The following is a 13,192-nucleotide window of genomic DNA, read 5'->3' as shown; positions in this document are numbered from 1 at the left end:
CCTGCATACCACTGTATCGAGCTGCTGCTGTCCTATCAGCACTCTGCGATGAGCTGGGTAAGGTCCTGCAGCCCTTGCTGCGCCTGAAGCCCGCTCCATCTGCTCTGGACCGCTGCCCTTACCACACCTGTAGCCAGCCCCATCTCCTCTGGTCTACGGCACCCTATCTTTTCTGTGCAAATTTGGCAGCCCCTACCCTTGCCTGTTCCCTGCAACTGAGTGGAACAAATCCTGCTGCCCTTTGCCTCCTCACCAGTCTTGCTGCCTACCCATCCTGTTGCCAATCTGCCCGCGGTGGCGGCCACCAACCCACTCGTGTGGCCCGACTGGATCTGCTGAACTCCTTTCCCCGGCTCCTGCTGGAGGTGCAGCCCCCTCTGGGTTGACAAGCCTGAGTCTCGCTCCATCTACATTGCTCTCCTCCACCCGTTGTTTCAGGCTGCTGTCGTACTTGCCAGCACTCTACTACAATCTCGCCTATCTACCAATCTGCCAGGGCTCGCAGCCACCAACCCACGTATTAGGCCCTACTGGATCTGCAGATCTCCTCTCTCTAGCTCCTACTGGGGGTACGGCCCCCTTCTGGATTGACGTGCCCACCACATCCGTCTGCTGAATCCTTCGCCCCCCCCCCTGCATTTGGACGGTTGGTTCCTACTGTCATCGACCCCTGCCAGTGACTAGGCCCTCCCTCCATTGGCCCACCCCAGTGTGTCTCCCCCACCAGCCCATCTCAGTAGTGGCCACCCTGTACAGCTCCTACCAACCCCACAACGTTCACCTCTGCTGCCTTCTGGTAGCCCTTGCCTCCATCCTTTGAGCTCCTGAAGGTGGAACCTGCTCCACCCAACCTTCAGCATCCTCTCCTGCTTCATGCAGCAGCCCTTTGGACCTCTTGCCCCTGAGTACCCGGGCCTACAGTGCCTTAACCTCCCTTCCTTTGGCATCCTCTCCAGCATCGCGCTACAGCCTTCTGGACTTCCTTTCCCCTGATTGTCCCGGACCTCAGTGCCTTATCCACCCGCCCATTGGCATCCTCTCCAGCATCGCGCTACAGCCCTCTGGACTTCCTCTCCCTATTGCCCCGGCATGTGGCTCCTGTCTCACCCAACCTTTGAGTCTGATCCGACTCCACACACCAGCATATAAGCTACTCCATCTTGCCACCATCCTCCATCCTCTCTGCAACGACAGCCTGACTACCCACCTTAGGCCCGCTCTACCTAACTACTCCCAGACCAATTTCACACTATTTCTGCTCCTTGTTATGTGCTGTTCCTCCTCTCAGTCCCCCCTCTCCCCTTCCATCCTCTCCCGCCTCAAAATTCTGTCTTATCATCATGACCATCTCATCTCTCAACCACCCCTCCACCCTCCACACCTACTCCTCCCAGCCTTCCAACACCTCTCTCAGACGGAACAACCTCATTTACCCACAAATCTCCAATACTCCTAACACCTTTGAAGTTGCCTTCTGGAACACCAGATCGATCTGCAACAAAACCACTCCTGTTCTTGACCTATTTTTATACCTCAACCTCAAATTTCTTGCTATTACCGAAACCTGGATCCCTCCCTACAACACCTCTGTTCCTGCTTCCCTCACCTCGTCTTCATCTTCTTTCGCACATGTCCCTTGTTCCTCAGGCCGTGGAGGCGGCTTAGGCCTTCTCTTTTGTCCTCACTTTACCTCCTCTCCCTCTCCTCTACCCGCTCTTCCTTCCATTGAAGTAATGTATAAAATCTTTAATTCTCCCCATGCTATATCATTCCTCATCATTTATCGCCCCCCTGGCCCTGTTGGATCCTTCTATGAGGACATTGACCATCTTCTCAGCCTCATCGCCCCCAGCTCCACCCCACTAATTGTACTTGGTGACTTCATTCTCCATCTCTCCTCTAGCCCTCCCTCCTCTCCTGTCCATCCTCAATTCCTACCTTCTCACTCCTCTCACCTCGCCTCCTACTCCCCAGTCTGGATCCACCATTGACCTCATCTTTACCTCCTCCTTCACTGCTTCACCAATTTCATCTCTACCTACCTATCTATCGGACACTCCTTACTCTCATTTTCCCTCACCCCCCCTCCTCCCACTCCCCTCCTTCCACCACACCCTTCTTCCGACGTGATCTATGCAACTTCAATCATTCTCTGTTCCTCACTTCCTGCTCTTCTTCCCTCCCCCCTCCCACTTCTCTCTCAGCCACTGAAGCCTCCTCCACCCTAACTTCCTCCCTCTCCTCTACTCTTGATCTTCTATACCCTCTCTCCTCGTTCCGCCCTTCTCGCCGACCTGCTCAACCTTGGCTCTCAGCTCATCTTTCCTCTATGCGCCGCCTTTTTAGGCGCCTTGAACGATCTTGGATCAAACACCCCACCCTCTCCAACCAAGGTGCATACTTCTACTACCACACCCTCTGCGACTCTTGTCTCAGCTCTGCTAAGCGCACTTACTTCTCCGACCTTCTCCACTCTGTCCTCCCATCCTGGCCGTATCTTTCAAACCTTCTCCCCTCTCTCTGCCTCTGATCTTGCCACCTTCTTTTCTAACAAAGTCTCCAATCTCTGCCAAACCATCCTCTCCTCCCTTCTTATTCTCCTCCTCCCTCTGCCCCCCTTTTCTATGTCCTCATTCACCCCTATCTCTCAATCTGAAGTTGCCCTCCTCCTTTCAAAAACTCATCCCACTGCTTCTCCCACTGACCCCATTCCTACCTCCCTTACTCCTAAAATCTACCCCCTTCTCATACCCTATCTCACCTCCTTTTTCAACACCTGTCTAGCCACATCCTCCTTCCCCACTCCTTTCAGGCATCATCCCCATTCTCCAAAAACCTTCTGCTAATCCCCATCTTGCATCCAATTATCGCCCCATCTCTCTTCTACCCTTCTTTTCTAAACTTCTTGAACACATTGTCTATTCTCAACTCTCTACCTTTATCTCCAACCATTCTCTCCTCCCCCCCTACCCAATCCGTATTCCACCCTCAACACTCCACAGAAACTGCTCTCATCTCTGTTCTCAACTCTCTCCTTTCTGCCGGCTACTCTAAGCATTCCAAAATTCTTATCCTCCTTTACCTCTCTGCTGCCTTTGATACTGTTGCCCACCCTCTATTTCTTAGCTCTCTCTCTTCATTTGGCCTTAAAAACTTGCTTCTCAATTGGTTCTCCTCCTATCTTTCCAACTGCACCTTTTCCGTCTCCTGGGGCGGCTGCACCTCCCCCACCTTTCCTCTCAACCATGGCGTTCCCCAAGGTTCTCTCCTTGGCCCCTTTCTCTTCTCTCTTTACACCTCCTTCTTAGCTCCCATTATCTTCTCCTTTGTGTCTCACACCATTTCTATGCTGATGACAACCAGCTTTTTCTCTCTTTCTCCCCTGACATCCACCATAAGCTTTCTTCTTGCCTCTCTGCCATTAAATCTTGGATGTCCTCTCACTTCCTTACTCTTAATGCAGACAAAACCGAAGTCCTATTCTTCACTGCCAACACTCATCCTCCTCCCTCCCCTCCTCTTTTTATTCTCTTTCCCCCTTCCCAACTCCCCTTCTCTCCTCACGCCCGCAACCTTGCTCTCCACATTGACCCCCACCTCTCTCTTTCTCACCATATATCTCTCACTGCCAGATCTTGCCGCTTCCACCTCTGCAACATCCGTAAAATCTGTCCCTTCATAATCTTCCATGCTACTAAACTCTTAATCACCTCCCTTATCTTCTCCAGACTCTTCTACTGCTCCACTCTTTTCTTTGGACTCCCTTCCTCTCACCTCTCCCCACTCAAATCTATCTACCACTCTGCCATCCGCTCCCTCTGCCTTCTCTCACCTCACGACTCCCTCTCCTCGTCTCTTAACTCACTTGGTTGGCTCTCATTCTACTCCCAGCTCAAATTCAATTTCCTCTGTCTAGTCTTTAAATCCCTCTATGGTCTTGCCCCTCCCTATCCATCCTCCCTTCTCACTTTTTATACTCCTTCTCGTTCTCTCCGTTCTGCGGATCTTGTCCTTCTCTCTCCTCCTCCACCCTGTGCCCCTTCCCGCTTCTGCTCCTTCCAACTTCTTGCTCCTTTCCATTGGAACCGCCTACCGCTTCCCGTCCGCTCAATTACCTGCTACCCTTCCTTCTGCATTTCTCTAAAATCTTATCTCTTCCACTCACCCCTCTAGCATCCTTTGCTTCCTCTCTCACTACTGATTCTACCTCCACCTACACTTCTCACCCCTTCTCTCACTGTGGTCCCTTTCCATCAGCACCTATTCCTCATCATTAATGTAAATTGTTCCTTGTACTGTTTTTTGTTTAAATTGTCATGTATTACTTGTTGTATTTTCTTGTTCCTCTTGTAAAGCGCTTTGGATTAAAGCGCTAAATAAATTAAAATAAATACAAATTAATAGGGCTTCTCCGTGGACACTAAAGTTAGATTTTTGACCAGCTTTGAACGTCATATTTCTAGGTTTTGCTTGCTGCATATCTACTTGTCTTTATTACTTGCTGCCTTTTTACTACCTCAGTTTATTTCCTTTTTCGCCTCAGCCATTTTTTCTCTCCAGAGAAAGTTAACTAAATTGCATAACTTATATGAAGTCCGTTTTTTAGAGGAAAAATTTGATGGAGAAAGGTTTTTTCTTGTATCTCCCCCACCCCCCTCTGTTGGAGGTTCCTGTTTTCGTTTTGTTGGAGGTGGAATTTTACTACACTCACTTCAAGTAGGAAGGAATGTTTTTGATTTCCACCAGCTAAGGTCACTATATTTTAAGCTAGGACTGTATTCAAGGAAAGGCCATGTAAGTCAGAAACCTCAGACCATCATACCCTATTGGCTTAGGATCTTGTTTGTAGGAGAGTAAAAACCTCCTCCAGATCAAGTTCTCACAAGACCCTGACGCCTAAAAATTATGGCATTGAAATTTAGAACTATTCTGAGGCTAGGTTCAAAACGGACTATTCCTTTTAGTTTTACTAGGGCTACTATCCACTATTTAAGCAATATGACCCTCTTGGCGGGGGCATTACTGTCTCAGGTAATTCGCTCGGGCCTTAACGAAGGCCCCGGGGCATTATCTGAGTCGGTAATGCCCCCGCCGCAAGGGTCATATTGCTATTAGTACCCCAGCCCGCATTATGTGCATGACCGGGGCACTAAAAGCATGGTGGTTTCTTGGTCGTTTTGGGACAGAAAAAAAAAAAAGAAACGACCAAGAAAATGGGCGCCTTGGAAAGGGAAAACTGAGTCCGTTTTCCCTTTCCATGGCAGCCATCGGGAGCGGATGCGCTGGGAACACAAGTGTTCCCAGAGCATCCGCTCCCGAAAAAGGATCAAAAAGAAGTTAAGTGGGGTTAGGAGGGCGGGAATGGGACGGGAATAAAAAAAAAAGTTACAAAAAAAAGTGTACCTGTATCCCCAGCGAGGGACAAGGGAAGCCTCCAGCCGTGTGGAGGCACTGAGCGGGGATGGCACCGCTCCGAGTCTCCACACACTGGAGGCTTCCCTCGCCGGGGAAGCAGGAACAAGAAGGTAAGTGGGGGTCAGGAGGAGGGAGGAAAGGGAATAAAAAATAAAAAAAAATACCTTACCCGAGTCCCCGGCGGGGAGCGAGGGCAGCCTATCAGCCGCGGGGAGGCTCGGAGCAGGGATTGCCCCGCTTCCAGCCTCCTCATTGGCTGAGGGGCTGCCACGCCCCCTGCCGAGGACAAGGCGGCTGGAATCCCGGCCGAGAATCAAAGGATTCTCGGCCAGGTAAGGGCCCGGCGTGAGCCAATCAGAATGTGTGTTGCATTCTGCTTGACTCTCGCCGGGTACTAATACATCTTATTATCCATATGGACATGTGGTCTTCTTGGTCTCCTGCAAAGAGCTATTGGAGGTTTTAGTGTTCTTTTATAAAACTTTCTACGGACTAGAACATCCCTTTTGAGGCATAAGAGATTGTCTTAATTTGCACATCTATAACAGTCACACCCGTCCTCCAAATATGAATTTTGCATACTTCCCCAGCCACATCAAATCTCACTGTAATAACGTTCATTAACTTATCCTTTAGTGGCACTACTATTTTAGAAATCTTCAAAACACCCTGAATCCTGTCTTTTGAAGAAACATACCCTAGTAGCTAATTTGGGGCCATCTTCAAAATACTTTTGTAACCATCATGTTAGAAAGAAATGCTACTATGCATGTGAAATTAATCCATTCTTGAAGACAAACCTTCTTAGGTTAGACCTGGAAGAGATATCAAAATATATATCAACCATTGTCTACTAGAATTATTGTCACAAATTCTGCAAGCATAGTCACTTCATCTCTGGGGTCTCCCGCAAGGCTTGACATTTTCACTGTTGCTGTTTCCTATTGACTAGTATATGTATGGTGCTAAATCATTGAGGCACCAAAATGGATACCTAGCTAACCTAAAGATTAAATCTCCACTGGAATGACTCACCAGATGTCTGTCTATGCCTTTTTGAACCACTAGCAAGGTATATGTTGTACGCTTTCGCAACCTTCTTCAGGGTGTGGGTGTTCCATTGAACGCACACATCTTCTACAAAAAGTTATTCTTGAAACTTTAGGAACTCATACACTATATTCTGAAAGGTTCTATGCATAACATGCTTCAATCAAAAATATATGATGGCTGTCTGTAATACAAATGAGCCACTTTTAAGATGTTAGCACTTTATCTGGTTTGTACATTGCAGGGTTTACATTTCTATCCACACCCCATATGTAGATTATTTTCCACTTCATGAAATAGTTAATATTGCCTGTTGATGGCCTGGAATGGGTAAATATCCCTATACATCCTTGTGGAAGTTTCATATTTCTCTACTATAGGATTTCTGAAGCCATACTGCAAGGTTGAGCAATGCTGGATTGTGATGTCCTAGCTTCCTCTGCTGCTTGGATAACCAGTGTAGATTAACTTTGAGAGGAAGTTGCTTTTCTACTGACGTAGCTAGCAGGACTGAAAACCACAGCTGACAAGCCCACATCAGAGTTAACAGAATCATGTTGCAATGCTCCTTCAGATTGTGAACCAGATAGTTGTCTTGACAGTGGGGAGAAACTTATAAAGAAACTTGTGACTGGTCCACCGCAAGTGCGTTCCCTATTGAGCCCAATTGATGGACACACATATTCTGCAGGTGCTGTTGGAGGTTGTTGCAAAATAAATGCTGTTTTCCCTCAGCATTGTATGAAAACATCCACCATGATGTAGCTCCCACTCATGAGTTGAAGTTCAAGTTACTCAGGTGGTCCGTGAGAATGTTTTGGGCTCTCAGAAGATGTTCCACCAATAAAGAAACCCTCTGTTTGCAGCTCACGCAGAGTGCCTTTGCTTCTCAGGAAAGACTAAATAACCTTGCAAATCCTCCATATTTATTTGATACATGGTAATGGCGCTGGCAGATGAGTACGTGGAAGGCCACACACCCTCTCCTACACGCAGCGGACACCTGCGCACTTGCATCAAAGCCTGCATGGCTAAGAGCTACAGTACTTTGGGAGAAAGAGGAAGGAGTTGCGTTGCCAAGTACCTGTGTGTGGCCACACCCCTCTCCTACTTACAGTGGACACGGGCACTCTCACTGCAAAGCCTCTGTGTTAAGGGCACCGGCAGTTGGGGAGAACGAAGAAGGACCTGCGCTGACGAGCACCTGTTTTCTTTTTTTTTTATTTTCTTTGTTGGCAAGTAGCAGTAGCAGGCATACAACACAGAACATAGATAGATGGTATTATACATTTGGAATTAGAAATACATAAGGGGGGTATTCGAGAAGGATAGGCTCACAGCCCTTTAGACTTTACACAGGTCAAGGTTCTAATTCAACCTGTGGATCTGGCAGGGGGGAAGAGAGCAGTTCTATGTCATCTTTATTGTTCAGGTAAGTACAGAAGTCTGTCCACACATTCTTCAGGTCAGAGTTCGTGGGGTGGGAATTGATGTAATCCTCCTCACACATTTGAGTCCAAGGGAGGGCCTTCAACCACATCTCGAATGAGAGGGGTCTGGGGGGGTGGCACTTCCAGCCCTGCAGTATACATTTTTTGGCCACCATAGCACTGACATTCAAAAACCTAGACACCTTCTTCACCCCAGCTCCAACCCACAGCCCAAATAGTATAGCTAACGGATCAAGGCCAATTTGGGTCCCGACTATCTCTGACAGGGCTTCAGTCACTGCCTTCCAGAACGCGCCCAGCGCACTGCAGGACCAAAACATGTGTATGTGGTCAGCTTCCTCGGATTTGCATCTCGGGCATGTGTGGGGCTGATTCTGTGCAAATTTCCCCACCCTATGAGCCGTGTAATACAGTTGATTAAGGAGCTTATATTGCAGACATCTAAATCTGGAGTTAAGGGAGACTTTGCATGTGTGTAAGCACATTTTGCCCCACATAGTGTCTGTGATTGCCTGCCCAGTTCGTCGTTCCATACGTCCCGCAGTTTCGGAGGAGCCTCCTCCAACTTTTCTAGCAGCATCTTGTACAGAGAGGACGTTATGCCCCTGCCGAATGAGGAATTGCCTATGTAGTGGATCTCGGGCGAGTCAGGGGGCTCATCTGGATAAGAGAGCCACATGACGCTCTTAGTCTGAAATATTGCAACAGCTCCAGCGCCGAACCTGAGTGACCAGGATGCCATGTCTGCGGGGTGATGAATTTACTGTCAGTGTATAGATCTGACAGCGCCTGATACCTCAGGTCAAGCCAGTGTCGCATGAGGAGTTTATCGTAGGTGGGGGTGAGGCCCGGGAAGTGCCAAATGGGTAACCACTTAAAGTATGGACTATGCTCAGGATGGGACTGCAGCAGTCGACTCCATGCCATGGTCGTGGTGGCTACGGGATCCGCTGGGGCATCCGTGTAATATGTTCGATAGAGGATTAGGGACATGACATTGACCTCCTAACTTGCTAGCTTCTCAAGTTTCACATGGGGGGGTGCATCTGGGTGTTTATACCAATGTGTGGCGTGCTGAGCCTGTGCGGCAATCCAATACCGGGTAAGATCAGGGACAGTCAAACCCCCCTCTCTCGTAAGGGAGAGTCAGAAATTGCCACTTCTTGTGAACAGCGCCGGAGTGCCACAGGAATTGGGCGCATGCAGAGTGTAAGTTCCTGAAGTATTGTTTCCCCGGCCAGATCGGGACGTTTGCAAAAATATAGAGGAGCTTGGAGACCGCTATCATTTTGATTAGGGACAGTTTGCCCGATAGGGAAAGCGGGAGGTTACGCCACCTTGACATGTTGGACTCTACGAGTTGCGCTGTAGCAGTGTAGTTGTCGGCCAGTAGGGAGGATCTGGATAGGGATACCTGAACCCCGAGATATTTGATACCACCTGGGGACCAACGGAGAGGGAATTCACATGCCGGATGGTGGGTTGCCGCAGTGAGTGGGAATATTTCTGATTTAGAGTAGTTTATGGTAAAGCCAGAGAATGTGCCCATTTTTGTTATATCACAGATAATCGGGTCTAGGTGTGCAGACGGGTCCCTAATATAAAGGAGTATATCGTCAGCGTACAGTGATATTATTTCCGGCGTGCCCCACAGTCGTATACCCTTGTGGGTGTGTTTATCTCTGACGCTGTCAGCCATGGGTTCAATAGCTAGCGCAAATAGTATAGGGGAGAACGGGCAACCCTGGCGAGTGCCCCTACGGAGCATGAAGGGTGACGACGTTCAGGAGTTGACCAGGACTGTGGCCACAGGATCTGTATATAGTAGTTTAATATAGGATATCATGCTTGGACCGATTCCCATTTTCTCCAGCACTGCCCACATATATTGCCAGGACACTAAATTGAACGCCTTTTGAGCATCTAGAGTAACCGCAACCACTTTGGCTTGAGGATCAATTCTGGACATTACGTTAAAAAGCCGGCGGATATTGAGGGCTGTTGAACGACCGGGGGCAAAGCTGTTTTGGTCTGGGTGGACCAATTTCAACATTATGGGGAGGAATCTACTTGCTATTACCTTGGCAAATATTTTGGTATCTGTATTTATAAGTGCTAGGGGCCTGTAGGATCCGCAGTCATCCAGAGGCTTACCTGGCGAGCACCTGTTTTCGACCACACAGCTCCTGGCAGTGCATGGCGGCACACTCACGGCGAAGCTTGCATGGCTAAGGACACCAGCAGTTGATGTGACATGATGCACTTCCCTCCCCCCACTGTTGAAGTGGCTGCTTGCGCAGTGCGGCTTGACAGTGTGTAGTACGTCCCTTGGGCCTTTCCTCAAACTGTCTGGTTTGTCTCTCCGGGAGCCCATGAGAAGCTGGTGCTGGGTGCTGGAGCCCCAATGTGCGAGAGGCATTGCAGTGCTGCAGGGGGAGAGTGGAGAAGCCCTTTGCTTGTGGTATCCTGGCCGTTATGCCTGGTGTGGGTTTCGGCTGTGTGCACCTCATTTGAAGGAAGTTTCCCACTGATTTAGCACTGTGTCTAAGGTAACATTTGTTGCTGGCAGCGCAGCCTGGATTATAGTTCTTTTGATTTTGGCGTCCTGTATACATGTTACATGTTACAGACTGCTGCAGCCGTTGCTGTGTTTCGTGTATGGTGGACAGTGTCCACGCATGTTCCTGGTTTATCATCTGGACAGACGTTTATTATTCATGATTGAGAGCGCCGGCAATGTGGAGCTTGTAGTAATCTCATTTTTGTAATGTCCACTGACAGAGCCCATGTTATAAAACCATGGAGAGTAGAATACCCTGAATACTTTTCCTTGCCTGCTCATATGATGACACTAGTCAGGTCACTGAAGTTTTATGAAGGAGTGCGTGTAGACGGCAGCCTCTTCAGGTTGAAAAACTGGCTTCTGTTGAGAATACCCAAGGACTCTCTTTGGATGACACCTTTGTTTGTTTGAAGCCGTCTAAAACAAAGATTGACCCTTGAAAGGACCCTGATGATTTTCCAGAGGTGACATTGATTAGTAGGTTGACAGGAGTCTCTGGCATCTCTGATCGACTCTCTGGATTCAGGGATAAAGAAAAGCAGTCGCCTATCAAGACCATGAAGAATGTGGTTAATGAAGGGTGTGCCCAGCCTCATTCTGAAACTGAAGGTTTTGATTGTGATCAACTGTACTTAAAAACCTGGCAATTGATTAAAGAGAAAATCATCCTAGATCTCACCCAATGTACGAATAGCAGGGATTCAGATTATGGGTAGAATCCTTTGATGACATAATTCCTCAGGTTCCACCAGATTATGTAGTGTGCCAGACGCAGGTACAGGCCATGGATATAGCCTCCCAAAGTGATCCATTTATTATATGGCCGTTCAGTAATATGCCGGTTATACCATACCAAGTTGCCTTGATGCAATGTGGCTGGGGGGCTAATGCTGGTTCTGAAAAGAATAAACAACGATTCACAGTATCTGACCCAATTGTTGATGCTACTGTGTCAGCCCTGGGAGTTGTAGTCTCCATGTTTTCTTTAAGCCCGCAAATGTATTCTCACTTTAAGAACTCTGGAGATACAATGGCGGACTTTCCTTTTGACAAAGACATTCGTATCAAGAAATCTAGAATGCCTAAAATTACTGATCCTGATTTAAGCACGTTAATTAGTGAGAGAAACCTGAAAGTGTGTCCCTAGCTAGTCCCAGACGATCTGTCATCCAGGTGGCCAGGACACGGCCATTGCTATTGGATCCAGTTCCTGGGGGGGTGGACCATTGACGGAGGATCACCTGGATGGGGAGTCCTCGGGGAGGGGGATTGGGACTCCGACGGGTGACACGCGGTATCCCCCTTCTTTCAACATTTTTTCCCCACCCTACCACGTAGGACATTCAAAATCACTGCTCCCCCTTTTCTAACACGAACACCTTTGTACGACGCACCAGAGAATGGACTAACACCAGAACCGTTTAGCCGACATATCCCAATACAAGGGTCAGGCAAAGTCAGGCAATTGATCAGAATCACACACACCTGACAGTCCTTTTTACAGGGATAAAAGGTGAAGCGAGAGAGCACAGGACGTGCACGGCAGACAGACAGCACAACGGCACAGCTAACCAGGCACAGCAGTTCAAGAGTAGGAGAAAGGCAGCGGGAATCGATAGGGTTGCGAGGAGAGAAGCAACCTTGCCCTTTTTGTCCCAGGCCTGCAGAACCTTTGTGGAAGAGAACAGAACAATAACACAAGTGTCTTGCAGCAGATGTCAATGGTACATGGGGCAAGCCTATGCGAGGGAAGCTCTTGCGACTGTGGTACCAGCCTTGACTCCAATGAAGAGGAAAGCTAAGTGATTCTTCACAGCCGGGAAAACCGATTAGAACTGGGCTGTGTTAAATGAGACATTCATAGTAGCAAAGTTGAACCAAGTTCAAGGAACTGCGAATAAACTGTCAAACGTGTAAAGAGGAGACCGGCTACCTACGGAAGCCAGCACCACATGGGTGCTAAAGCAAGAGACTCTGGTCGATCCCCATCTGAAAGAAACTACAAGTAACAGAAGGCTGTAGGAGGGCCGCCAAAACAGGTCAAAGTGGTCATACAGGAGGTCAAGCAAGAATCCCTGCAAACTGGTGAAAAGCAAGGGGAAAAAAACCTGCACTGGGAGAAACCAAGGGAATTGAATCCCGCATTGAGAGAAAGTAAGGGAAGTGAATCCCAGCATAATTGTGAAAGTAAAGAGGGGTGTGCCACTATCGCCCTAATCAAGAGCCACAGTGAACCCGACAAAGGAAGGCTAACAGTCGAGAGGAGGTAGAGGGGGATCCAAGGGCAAGACCATTTGCACCCCTCAGATGGGTGAAAGTAAACACCAAAGTGTTGTGAGGGGTCAGTGCCCAGAATAGGGGGACCTAGGCGTGAAGCCATCAACCAAGGTGTTCGTAGCACAGAACTTTGTTTTTGTTTGTTTGAACTACCAGTCCCTCGAGGGCAAGAGACTTTTTATTGGAAAGAGACTTTTGGCCCATCGGAGAACCCGATAGCTGGAGAACAACTGTCGGCTCGTGCTGGGGAAAGCTTGAGGGTGTGCTGTGCTCAGGAGACCTGCCTTGTCCCGTGCTGAATGCATGGGGAAGGGAGACCCCTGGCAAACACATCTTGACTAACGATTTGAGAACACATCTTTATTGAAAACCCTATCCCACACCCTTTTGTATTTAGCGTACGGAACTGGTAATATGTTTTGTTAGTATAGGTCTT

At 48.5% G+C, this 13,192-nt stretch overlaps 1 protein-coding gene across 2 annotated transcripts in view; it reads left to right on the top strand.

The window, feature by feature from the left end:
• The window catches only part of GCC2 (GRIP and coiled-coil domain containing 2), a 1,745,187-nt gene that overhangs the window by 1,063,109 nt on the left and 668,886 nt on the right, over positions 1-13,192 (top strand). The gene's annotated exons all lie outside the window — the stretch shown is intronic.

Source organism: Ambystoma mexicanum, chromosome 7p (assembly GCF_040938575.1).
Source record: "Ambystoma mexicanum isolate Mex_15411 chromosome 7p, UKY_AmexF1_1, whole genome shotgun sequence".
NCBI classification, from domain to species: Eukaryota; Metazoa; Chordata; class Amphibia; order Caudata; family Ambystomatidae; genus Ambystoma; species Ambystoma mexicanum.
The sequence above is the reverse complement of the archived record's forward strand: the minus strand, read 5'-3'. Positions and strand labels throughout refer to the sequence as shown.